The 12,420-nt window shown below is 47.0% G+C and overlaps 1 protein-coding gene across 3 annotated transcripts in view; it reads right to left on the reverse strand.

Moving 5' to 3' along the window:
* LOC148021688 (diacylglycerol O-acyltransferase 1-2-like) overlaps positions 1 to 12,420 on the reverse strand; it is a 217,241-nt gene that overhangs the window by 86,376 nt on the left and 118,445 nt on the right. The gene's annotated exons all lie outside the window — the stretch shown is intronic.

A 12,420-nucleotide genomic window follows, 5' to 3' on the forward strand; every position in this document is an offset into this window, starting at 1 on the left:
GTGTCCCATCAGCTCTGTGACAAGGGACGGGATGTGATCCCATACCTACTGTCTACATCTTTGTCCTCTAGCTGAAGCTATCTCCTGCTGGAAAAGGCGCGTATAATAGTCGGTGGCAATCTCCATCACCTCGTCTGGGCTAGACCAAGTCCTCCCATACTGATCCCGATGGCTGCGTATTTGTTCTCTTGCAGTGCGAGACTGGTGCATCTAGAAGAACTCCTTGCACATCGTGTCCACCTTCCGCGCCCAAAAGGCTGCTGAGGTTCGGAAAGAAAACTACGAGTGCCTGTCCCCTATGCCAGCAATGGCTACTCGTGTGTGCACCTCCTGTGCGTGGAGGGTAGGATCCCCTGGTGCCTCCTGTAATAACCTCTGCGTGGCTGGTAGGTCCTTCCGGATTGCTCTCTCCTCCTCCTAGCACTGTTGCCTTGCGTGTATGGCTGCTTCTTGGCATATTTTGCTCGACTCGACTAGGACCTCTGCAACCTCCTTTGCTATCCGGTCCCTCCTGTGCCACTCTCTGGTCCAAAACTGCTCTATCTATCTCATCACCTCCTCCCTCCTATAGATCGAGTCAGGGATCTAACGGGATTGTGTGTCTAGGGCGGATGCTGGGGGGTGAAGTGTCAAGAGAACCAGGCAATGATCGGACAACGTGGTGCCTACTAACTGCTCAATGTGGCCGCCACGAGAGCCTCCCCACTCTCCCATATAAAACCTGTCCAACCGCTCCAGCAAGACTCCACCTAGCTGCCGGTATCCCCAAGAGAAGTCCAACGACCTCTCCCTCTTGTGGAAGGCAGGGTCTCTCCAAGCATCACGTGCTCCGACTGTAAGAAAAAAGACCTCGCATGCCTTCTACTCCTCCCCAGCCATGCCCTGGAAGTTTCTGCCTCTACCCTGCTGGTCCTCCAAAGCCTCCAGGTTGTTGAAATCTCCTCCAACGATCCAGGAGTCCACCTCTGGGAGTCCATTTGCGATCTTCACCCAAAACCTGCGAGTGCCCTAACCTCCATAGAGGCATAGACATTAAGGACTCCAATGCACGAGTCCCCAATATCCAATCTGATCCATAGAACCCTTCCTGCCACTATCGTCCCATGGTCTCGTACACGAGCGGTGAGACTCGGGCCAATAGAGGTGCATACGCCTCCACTCTTGCCGTGGGCACCTATGGCGTGCTCCCAGTAAGTGTGCGAGCTGCCCGGAAGTACCTTCCCAACCCGCTGGGCCTGGGTGGGGGTGATCTTGTGCTCCTGCAGAAGCAAGATGTCGATCCATCCAGCAAGGGCAGGCTACAACTCCTGCCGAACAATCAACTTCTTGGAACCACGTGCCCCACTGTAGTGGAGACTATTCACATTCCAGGATGCAAGGTGTAAGCTCATGGGGAAACCTGTGACTGACCGAATAGGCATCTGTTCAGTGTGGATGCTGCTGATGAGGAGGAGAAATTGTGAGGCATGCAAGTATGCTTTGCTGCCGGTCTGGACGGTGAACTCCAATCCCCCATGGTGGCCCTTGGCCGCACCATAGGGGTGATAGATGCTCCAGGTGGTACTATCAATGCATCTATCAGCCATGCTGAGAGTCGCGACTCTGTACACTGGTAGAAATGGGCCGCCTATGCCAAGGCTTACTCGATTACGTCCCTCGGTGCTCTCCACTGACGAGGGGCTCGAAAGATAATGCTCACATGACTCTTCAACTCCTGCTCAATCTGTGTAGTCGTCCACTCCCCTGAGTAAGAGGACTGAAGAAAAAAGGCGTAGTTTGATCCATTCAATGGTGCTAGTAGATGGACCTTTCCCCTCCTTGACTTACGAACCGCGAAGATCCCCACCTCTAGAGGTAGTGCCAAATCTCCGTGCTCCGCAACTCTCAAGTAGGACCATGGGCCACGGCGGTAGAACTCCTATGGCAATAGCTGTGCCTATCTCGGGAAGGTGTAACGGGTGGCAGGGGTGGATGAGCTAGTGGCTGTGTGGGAGAGGGAAGACTATTGGTGTGAGGAGATAGGTGTGTGTGGCTCATCATGTCCTATGGAAGGAGGGGGGGTGGGTTTGGGGGGGATCACTTGAGCCAGGTGCGGATCAAGGAGGGTGCTCAGTAGGGGAGGTGGTGAGGGGGAAGAGGATGAAGGGATGGTGGGATGGACAGAGATGCATGGCGGGTGTGGAGGGGACTAGTGGCCCTGGAAAGAGGGGGCTGTGGACCAAGGTCAGTGGGGTGGGTGGGTGAGGGGAGTGTGGGAACTGAGACGAGGCAGTCTATGGCGCGGGTGAAGGATCTGGTGGACTGCGGTTCCTGCCGGGTGGGACGGACAGGGGGGGGCTATGGAGTGCTCTGCCGAGGGGGCATCACTCACCTACCTGCACCCTACTGATGAGGTTGGGTTTGAGGAGCTGGCTGCGCCCCCCTGCCATCTCCCTCTTTGTCATCTCTGGACCCATATGAAGCCGTCAACGTCCACCTGTGAGCCTGTCAGTGGAGCTGCCTTGGCTCCAAAACACATACAAACTGTTGCCTGATGCCTAAAGTCGTGGCAGTGCAGGCACTGCCCTGGTTGCCCAGTCACAATGACCTGCTGCCTAAAGGAGTGCCCGCCTGTCTCAATCTCTAGGAACTATGGAATATTCTTGACCTCTTTCACTACCACCCGTACCTTTGGGACTCTTGCTGCTGTCACTTCATCTACGAAAGACGCAGGAAGGACAATGCCGAAGATTCATCCAAAGTCTTCCACCAACTGGCAATACTCAACCTGTTGTGGAGTGCAAACGCCTCCACAGTAAAGCCACTATATCAAGGGACCATGTATATGATCCCCTTCATGGACGCATATGGTGAACTCGCGAGCTGCGTTCGCCAAACTGAGCCGGACCATGAAGATCCCTTGGCCCAATAGGACCGCCTCCACGATCTGCGCTATGCCGATGCGCAGTGTGGAGTGAAGCCAGTCCCGAAGCTGGGCCCTGGCTGGGGAATGTCCTACTACCTGATCATAAATCGTTGTTTCCATTAGCTCCAGCTTCTTAGCTCGGACGGCTAAGAGTTGCTCCTCAGAGAGGACTACGCGCAAGGTGTTTGACTAGGGGGCACTCGCTGAGTGCACCGGCATCTGACCAGAGGTTTCCATTGCACGTCCCTTTTGAGAGAACTACCAATCACGTCACAGTGCTACTTGAGGGGGGGGGAGTTGCTACAGATAGAGGGAGCAACTGGAGGGTGGGGGGGATCAATGGCGGGGGGGGAACACTATTGTTTTTTATACACCGCGGATGGGTCCGAGGTTGCGGACGGGTGGGGGGGGAGGGGGTTGTGTGGGGGGTGGGGGGTGGGGGGTGTGTGCGTGGGGAAGAGTCATGTGGGTGGAGAGGCAGGGGAAAAATGTCCAGGCGAGGGGTAAAACGGTCAAGTGGGGCGGATAGATAGTGGGGAGGAAACGGCCCGCGATTTGGGGGGGGCACAATTAGGCGGAGCGAGGGGCACAATCAAAACTGGGGGCGGGAGTGATCAAACGGAGCGGGGGGGGGGGGGGGGGGGGTAGAACCTTAAAACGTGCCCCACCATGTAGCCTTATCCTTGTCTTGTAGGTTTTAGCCCATCACCCTCTTTCACTAGCTGTCCAACCCCCAGCGGCTGCTGCTACATAGTCTACAATTGTCGCCCAACCTCTAGCAAATAAATATTGCCATAATCTCTAGTTTCTTTGTTGCTTCAAAACTTGAAAATGCACAAGGAGGATCTCCTAGACATCCACAAGACTACTAACAAGCACAAAGAAGTAATACCAAGCAAAGAAAGGAATAAGGATACTATTCTCTCTCAAAATAAATGCTCTCAATAGCAATGGACCAATCCCCGTCATCTCTATGATTCTAAAAGACTCGCCATTTCAAAATCTATGCAAATTCTCTCATTGGTACCAGATCTACCATGACTGCAGCTCCCCAATACCTCTTTCCTCAAGCTAGCTGGATAAGAAGAGCTCCAATCTTGGTAGAGCTCTTTGTAACCAACAATAAAACATGGCTCCTAGTCACAAAGCCAATTAACCTTGTTGAAGTAACTGAAATCTTACAAAAGTATGAATCTAAGCATCTGTTCCTTAAGGTGTAGTACAAACACTGCCTTGACATTGCCTATAATGCCAGTCAATTAATGACTAATGTGGAACAGCCACACACAGTAAAAACCCTACAATATGACCCAATGCATTGCAGTGCAATTTTGCTCTGTGCAATCCTCATCACTCGTAATTTATAATACCCTTCTAGACTGGAGCAACACTGCTTACTAGATAAAGTTTTGAAGGTGATCAACTTCTGCCATCTACATCAGGTCATTTTTTGTGTTTTTGGCACATTTCTTCATCAGACTTTGCTTCAACTGGTGGCTATTGCACTTGGGATCCATCTCCAATGAACGACACACATCGACACCTCCCTCAACCAGCTCCCACGAAAGGCATCAGCTGTTAGACAACTCTATCCTTGAGCATTCTATACATTCTCTCATTCATTTACAACATCAATCCATTCACTTCAAACTTCCCTCTCTTCTCTGTTTGTGTGTGTCTTTTTTGCATTTTTCATTTTGAGTTTTGCATTTTGCATTTGTATTATTATGTTATTGTCTGAATTATTGTGTTTCAATCGTGTTCATACATTCTGTATTTTCTATATGAAAAACCTAGCATATCTTCACATGGTATCAGAGCCAGTGCTCTTTTAAAAAGTATTGCGTGGCTATCATAGAGTGCTTGGTTTTGTGTGAGATACACAAACAACACATATCTGATTCACGATGGCTCAAACGACTCCATCTTCGGATCCTCTGATGCTTTCTCCATCTACTCCTTAAATGGAGGCCTTGAGGAGGAATTATGGTCTTGATTTGGAGGACAATGCTCCTACTAACCTTTCTTGTATGGATCACTCACCGAGGCCCAACTCTTTTTCATCTCATACCCCTTCACAAGGTGTATCTCAGTTGGAGCACTTTGTTGAGGAGACTAATCACCTTTTAGTTGAGGAAAGACTATCCACTCAAGACAACCAAATGTTCAAAATCTTCACAATTAAGCCTACTGGTAGCTTCATACAACAATCCATTTTTGTACGAGTTTAATTTTGTCTATATTGCTCCAATTATGCAAGAACCAAGTGTAAGTAATAATGGAGACCCAGAGTGATACCGGTATGGTTTTGAAGAAAACTCTATGTTTAGAGATGTTCCATAATGTGATCCTTCATCCTCTATTTCATCACCCTTCCCTTTCACATTCACTTCACATTAAGATTCCTCTTCTTTCAATCTAGATCCTTACTTTAGACCTACAATAGGTTATACAGTCTTAGTGTCTTTGATGCACATCAACATTTAAGGCCATCACTAGACACTTAGAAGTATATCACTCTGCATGGTACATCATTAGCAAGAATTCCACCCTCTAATACTATGCCTTACACACACCCGCAAGTGTGTTGCTCTCTGTCACTTTGTTTTATTGTGTGGGGAATCCCTCTCCTGCACACTGTACCACCCTCCTCAGTTGCCCAAATGCATCAATCCCCATCTTGTGTTGATGAGTCACCTCCTCGAAGGAAATAAGGAGTCAAGAATGCCACCCTCTAACACTCTGCCTTACACACACCGGCAAGTGCGTTGTTCTCAGTCACTTTGGTTCTATTGGGCGGGGAATCCCTCTCCTACACACTGTATCACCCTCCTTGGTTGCTCAAATGCATCAATCCCCATCTCGTGCTAATGAGTCACCTCCTTCTCGAAGGAAACAAGCAGTGGAAAGGAATCACCTCCACATTTAAACTTAATTCTGCCTTTCCCAATTGATCCTAAACACGAACCACATTCTGATACCAGTGGTCAATCTCCTTCTTTGAAGGAAAAAGGGAGCGGTACACTAATATCTTCACAAAGAACCTCCTAGCACTTCTTGCCTAAAAAGAATAGGTTTTGCACATTTTGCTAGAAAACATGCCATGTAGATGACAAATGTCACTCAAAGACCAAGAATCTTAGACCCACACCCCCAACTAAAGGTCTTCAACCCCCACCAAAGCTAAATCCAATACCTAGTCCTAAGCCAACCTCAACCCCTTCTAGCAGTGGTAGTGTCACTCCAAGGACATCGAGAGGGGGTCTTCCCCCAAGGAGGTAGCACAGTTTCTCCACCCCTTGGTATCTGAGTGTATCAATGGCTGGCCACCAGTGCACTGGCTCCTAGATTTCCCCCTCATTAGTGCCCCATAGCATCTGTGACTCGTCGGTCATTATCTTCCCCTAGGCTAGTCTCTTAGGACTCCAAGATCATCCTTAGGAAGAACCTTAGGCTAGTTTCCTTTAGGCTTAGCCATATCTTTCAGTCTTCCAATGCATTCACTAATCCATGCATACTCATTGCATTGTTTTTCAATTTAACACTCTTTTTTTTGTTTTGGTTTTGCTTTGGAGTGTCTCACTACTGACTTTGTTTTATAGATTCTAATCTCTTTCACAAGGTTTTGTATTTCAGTGTAGGGCTAATATGCAAGTTTGCAACAGTCCTCTTTGGGTTGGAGACATGGGATGCACACCATTCCTTTCATGGTTTGATCTTCCTACAAGATTTTCTCTTCTACCAACATGGAGGCTTCCCCTCTCGAGGTGGATCGTGTAGCATCTCTTTTGATGCTATCATGGCAATGACTTCTACCTTGCCCTTTCAATCGGGATGCTTCATCCTCATCTTCATCTATCACCATGGTTCTCAGTACCACGCAAAGACCAGCATCAGGCTCCTCTTCCTCCTCAAGCATCGACATTCAAGGTTGAGAAGGGATTCCTGCCCTTTCATGGTATTCTACAGGATTCAGTACTTGTCTTCACCATCAACCCCTCTCCCCAGTTGTACCTTCTCCTGTGCATTGCATGAATTTCTCATCTTTGTAAATGGTGCTTAGGCAAGTGAACAATTTCCCCATAAGGGACATTGCCCAGCTAGAACTTGCTACATGCACATTCTCATTATGTAGCATCACTTTATGCATCTCATTCTGCAGAGCATACCTGGGAGCTGTCTCCACCAACGGTTCTTCACCACCTCATCCATACTTCATCACCCTTTCCCTCGTCATCGATGTCCTTGAATAGTTGGATTAGCTTGTTTGTTTTGTGACGTGTTGGATCTAACCATCCCTTTTCATTCTCCCCACAGGGCACAGTCACTTGAAAGGCCAAAAACCATATCTAATTCTCTCTCTTTAAAAAAAAGAAAAACAAAGGTCAATGTGGTTCCATCCACATTTGCGAGACTTCATAGGCCATTGGGCAGCCAACAAGTACCATATGTCTGATGCCTTGTCATCTCTAGGGTGACTACTTGGACTACCTTGGTAAGATAGCCATCATCTATGTAGTCTTGGTAGGCCACTAGGCCACCGCCACGCACCCATTGTCTGATGTCCTAGCTGCTTTGGGGTGGGATGCCTCGGGGTAAAAATGGGCTTGAGATTTTTTTCCAATCCCTTCTTGGTTTCATTTTTGAGTGTGAGAGGAGATGTTGAGCTTAAAATTAAGTACCTAATTAGCTCCTTAAAACAACCCCAAAATAGTAAATTACCAAAAGTTTCATGAAGCAAGAAGCGGTTCTAGAGAGTTTTTGTGTCCCACATGTAAAACCCTAATTTGGGAGGATCTTTGCACATCTATAAATAGAGAGGTTTCCCACCATTCATCCCTATCCTTATCTTGTAGGTTTCAGCCCATTAGCCCTCTTTCACTAGCTGTCCAGTCCCCAACGACTACTGCTATGTAGTTTGTGGCTATCACCCAACCTCCAACTACTATTAGTGAACAAATTCCATTGTCTACATTAGGTGGCCATTGTGTTTCAACACTTTTCTTCATCGGCCTCTACTTTGACTAGTAGTTAGTGCACTTGGGATCCGTCTCCGGTGGATGACACACATCGATATCTCACTAAGCCTGCTCCCATGAGAGCCATCGACTATTGGACAACTCTGCCCTTGAGCATTCTACAAATTCTCTCATTCATTTACAATATTGATTCATTCACTTCAGAGTTCTCTCTCTTCTCTATTTGTGTTTGTGGTTTTTGCGTTTTGCATCTTGAGTTTTATATTTTACATTTTACATGTAGGATTTGCATTTATTGCATTATTGTGTGAGTTATTTTGTTTCAATTGTGTTCGTACGTTCTGTATTTTCTTTGTGCAAACCCTAGCATATCTTCACATGGAGACATGTGCTTTGGATGACCGACTAGACTCTAAGGGCTTTCTTCCCTTGTCTAAGGCAATTGAACTAGACATCAGATGCCTCTTCCTCCTCCATTATCAACATCCATGGTTCCTACCCCTCATTGGATTTCTACACGTTTCCACACTTGTCTTCGACATCGGCATCCCTTCCCTGTTGTACCTCCCCTTTGAATTGCATGATCACCATCATCTTTGTAAAAAGATGCTTGGGCAAGTGAACAATTTCATCATGAGGGACACTGTCCAAATGGCACCTGCTGCCTAGGCATTCTCATCATGTAGCATTACTCTTTCCGTCTCATTGTGCAAAGCACCCTAAGAAAATCCTGTGTTGTTCCCAGGAGTGGTTCTTTTACCACCTTACCACCACACCTCCATACTTCTTCACCCTTTTCCTTCATCATCAACACCCTCAAGTGGTCAAGATAGCTTGTTTGTTTTGAGATATGTTGGATCTAACTGTCCCTTCTCATTCTCCCCCTCATGCATACTTACTTGATAGGCCATGAACCATACCTTTTTTTGTCAAATTTATGTTCAATGTGATTACATCCCCCTTTGCATGCCCTTGTAGGCCACTGACGAGCACCTTTTTTCTGATGCCTTGGCCACTCTAGGATGATCACTTGGTCTCCCTTGGTAAGATAATCATCGCCTCTGTAAGCTTGGTAGGCCATTGGGGGCAACCAATGTGCACCCTTTGTCCATGGGATGTATTGGGGTAAAAATGGGCTTGAGATATTTTTCTAGTCCCTTTGTGGTTCTAGTTTTGGGCGTGAGGGAGGGCGTTGAGCCAAAAATGCATTATGAACTGACTAGCTCTTTAAAACAGCCCCAAAACAGGTAACTAGAGAGCAAGGACAAACTTCTCTTTGCTTATGGGATGCAATAATTTGTCATACATTGCGTGTGCCTTTATCACTACCTCTAGCACCATACATTCTAATTAATATTTTCACTACATAGACTCATTCTAGGATTTGCATCATCCACTCTCTCCATAGGAGACAAGAGAGGATGCAGTGTGGTTCTAAGTAGATGAGGAGGGATGCTTTCATGTGGACATGGAATTCTAACACCTTTTCTCACGTTGCCTCTCATATGGTATGGCACTATAGCCCACCAAATTGGTTGTTAACTCAACCATTTAGTCCTTAACAAAATAAAATAGGCCTTAGCAATTATTGGCCAAAAGCAAGTTGTTCAAGGAAAGAAAAAACTGTATTTATGATGTACACAATTGCTCTTTATAGGGTCTTCATTGTAATATGTATTTTTACCTCCGGGAAATTTCTTTCTTCGAGAACACGTATTAATACAATTTTCTTCTCTTTAAAGAGAAAATTTCCACTTATACTCTCAAGGACCCTCTTGGTACTTTGCCAAGTAGTTTCTTCACATATCTCATAACCTAGAGGTTCAATCATGAAGCCTAGCAACATCATACAATACTTTGTGGCAACTTGCCATACCTCCTAAGGCCCTTGAAATTACCATTTATTCATAAAAGTCTCTAGACTCCTTGACTAGAATGTCTAGGACCTATGGTGCGGAAAAAATCCATGTTCCCCCTATATCCTACATATGCCAAAAAAGTAACTCTCATATGACACTTATACTATGATCTAGCTTCCTTGATAGCATCTATCTCCGCTTCAGTAACATGCATCCTGTTAGCCACCCACCTGCAATCCAAGCACCTTTCCTCCTCTCTCTTAAGTGCTGTCAATGAAGCTCTAGCAGCCCTCTCTCTCTCTCTCTCTCCACCCCCCCCCCCCCCCCATCCCAAGAAAAAAAAAACCAAGAAGACACTCTCCTACTCCTAGCCTCCCCTCTGAAAAAAGAGTTGACCTTTGCAAGCATTCATCTGAATCCCTAGCTGCCTTGCTGGTTGAAAAGGGCCTTGCCCCTCTAATCCTAGTAATGGCCTCTCAAAGATCGTCATCGGACATTGTGGCTAAGGTAGATTCTGATTTGGCATTTGCTATTTTCATAGGTCCATGGTACTTATCAAGGGGAGATGCACTTAACTCCCCTTGTAGAGAGGGGAGTTGGTTTCACAGATCTTCATAGAGTACTAGTTGGAGGGTCAGTGAATTTTCTTAGCAGCAAAGAGCATCACCTCTTGGAGAAGGAGAGTATCCAAAAACGGTGGGAAGCGGTTGCTAGGGTAGAGCTTCACTTAATAGGTCCTTGTGGTGGGTGCCACAGAGATTCAGGTACGGTTCTTGTAATTGTATAGGTACATCCTAGTCTCAGGCAGGGCCTCATGGGTGTCTTTCAGAGTAGATGAGGCACTTATTGGAGTGCTGATCATTTATGGTCAGTGGGAAAGAAAGTTTTGGACCATTGCTCAATATCTGGCTCCTGTTTGGTAGGCAGCTTAGAAGAATTTTTACCTTTCAGGTTAGGGGTCATGGCCCTTGGTTTAGAGCAGAGTTTGGTAGATGATCAACTCTCTTAGGTTCTCCAGCAGGGGGGGGGGGGAGAGAGAGAGAGAGAGCAGTAAGGGTTAGCATATTCTTTTGGGTTGAAATATTTATTTGTAGATGATTGGACCTATGATAGAGGGGACCTAGTTGGCATTGTTCCTGGCACCGCTTTATTCAAGCACGCACCAATACAACTACCTCTTTTTCAGCCATTAATAGCTAGGGTGAGAATGTTGGCTATCATGCACTACCATAGATGATTAAGGGTGAGGGTGAACAGGCTGAAGTATCTCGGTCTCTGTAGGAGAAGGGCATCCAGGCGCATCTATCTATGCTACCTTTGGTGTAGATGATGGTGCTGCAAGTGAATAAGGGGCTAGGAATCACTCAGCTAATAATGGCCCAGGAGAGGGGGTTGTGGACAAAGTTGTCTCTGCTGCCATTGGTGCAAATGTTACTACATCTCTCTATAAGTAGGAGGCTTGGGGCCTAAAAACTCTCCATTTTTTCTTTGGCTAAAGCTCATGTCTGTCTCCTGTCTCTACCTCCTCCTTGGTCAAGAAGTTCATCTAATCCACTATTCTCTCACTCTTGTTGCAAGGCAAGGGTCCTCCCCCTCATACTCAAAGGAGGCTGGGTGAGGCCTAACAAATCCACTGCAAGATGGTCTTACTATCTTGCAAGTGAAACATTGCCTTAGGTGGCTAGTGCAGTATACCATATGGAGCATAAATCCCCCATGCACTAGGGATCCTTATGGCCTCAGGAGGAGAACCAAGTGAGGTTGCGGGGACCATAACCCTAACTAGGGGGCACTAAGGGTGTCCCTCCACTACCACATCTACAAAGGTCATGTCCCTCAGAATGACACACTCAAAAGATAGACCAATCTGCACAATATGGAGTAAGAAATACTAGTCACAGCCAGGAAAGTGAAATGTGATATATGTGCCAACCCCAAGCATGGAATAATCCCTGGCCTGTATCCACATATCGAAGAAAGCCACTACAGTCCAAACATCCAGCAGGTTGGTGGCAAGTGCTGCCTTGGACTGCTCAGGTATGCTGATTCATGGAGCTGACCCTAGCAATGTTACAACCTTTCAGGGCTTCTTGTGAGAGCTTCTTGTATCATGTCCTTCAATGAGGAACACTAGTAGTCTGTCACCTACCGATTGGCACACTAGAGATGGCACGTCCAAGGGCACCACTCTCTCTTTATGTCAAGCTCTTCATCAAGATCAAATGTGATCTGCAGGAAATTTTCTGCTGTGGAAGTTGTGGAGGCTACACTGTAGTCCCTACAGAAGAAGAGGAACTGGCTACTGTCTTACAAATCAAATTTGCTCCACCTTGCTGCTATGCGCATTTCCATATTTCTAAGATATCTAAGCCTTGCTGATCTTGTGTTCTCAAGAAGGGGAAATCGAGGAGGAGAGGGCAAAGGTCACTGCTTAAAAGAGTGCTGCCAATGCAGGGAGTAGAGTCCATTCAGGACAGAGGGCAGGAGGCAAGGTGGGCAGGCAGGGCAAGGCAGGAGGGCAGGCAAGGCAGAAGGTGGGAATGGAAGGGGAGATGGCAGGCATGCCAAGCAGAGCCTGGAGGTGGGAGAAGCTGGAGCTGGCCAGAGCAGCTGGGCTGGAGGAAAGAAAATGAGGTGTGACTGGCGTAGAGGGCAGAAGAAGTGATAGCAGTAAGGT

The sequence above is a fragment of the Lygodium microphyllum genome, chromosome 17, assembly GCF_053477565.2.
Source record: "Lygodium microphyllum isolate KBCC chromosome 17, Lygodium_microphyllum_v1.1.10, whole genome shotgun sequence".
Taxonomy (NCBI): domain Eukaryota; kingdom Viridiplantae; phylum Streptophyta; class Polypodiopsida; order Schizaeales; family Lygodiaceae; genus Lygodium; species Lygodium microphyllum.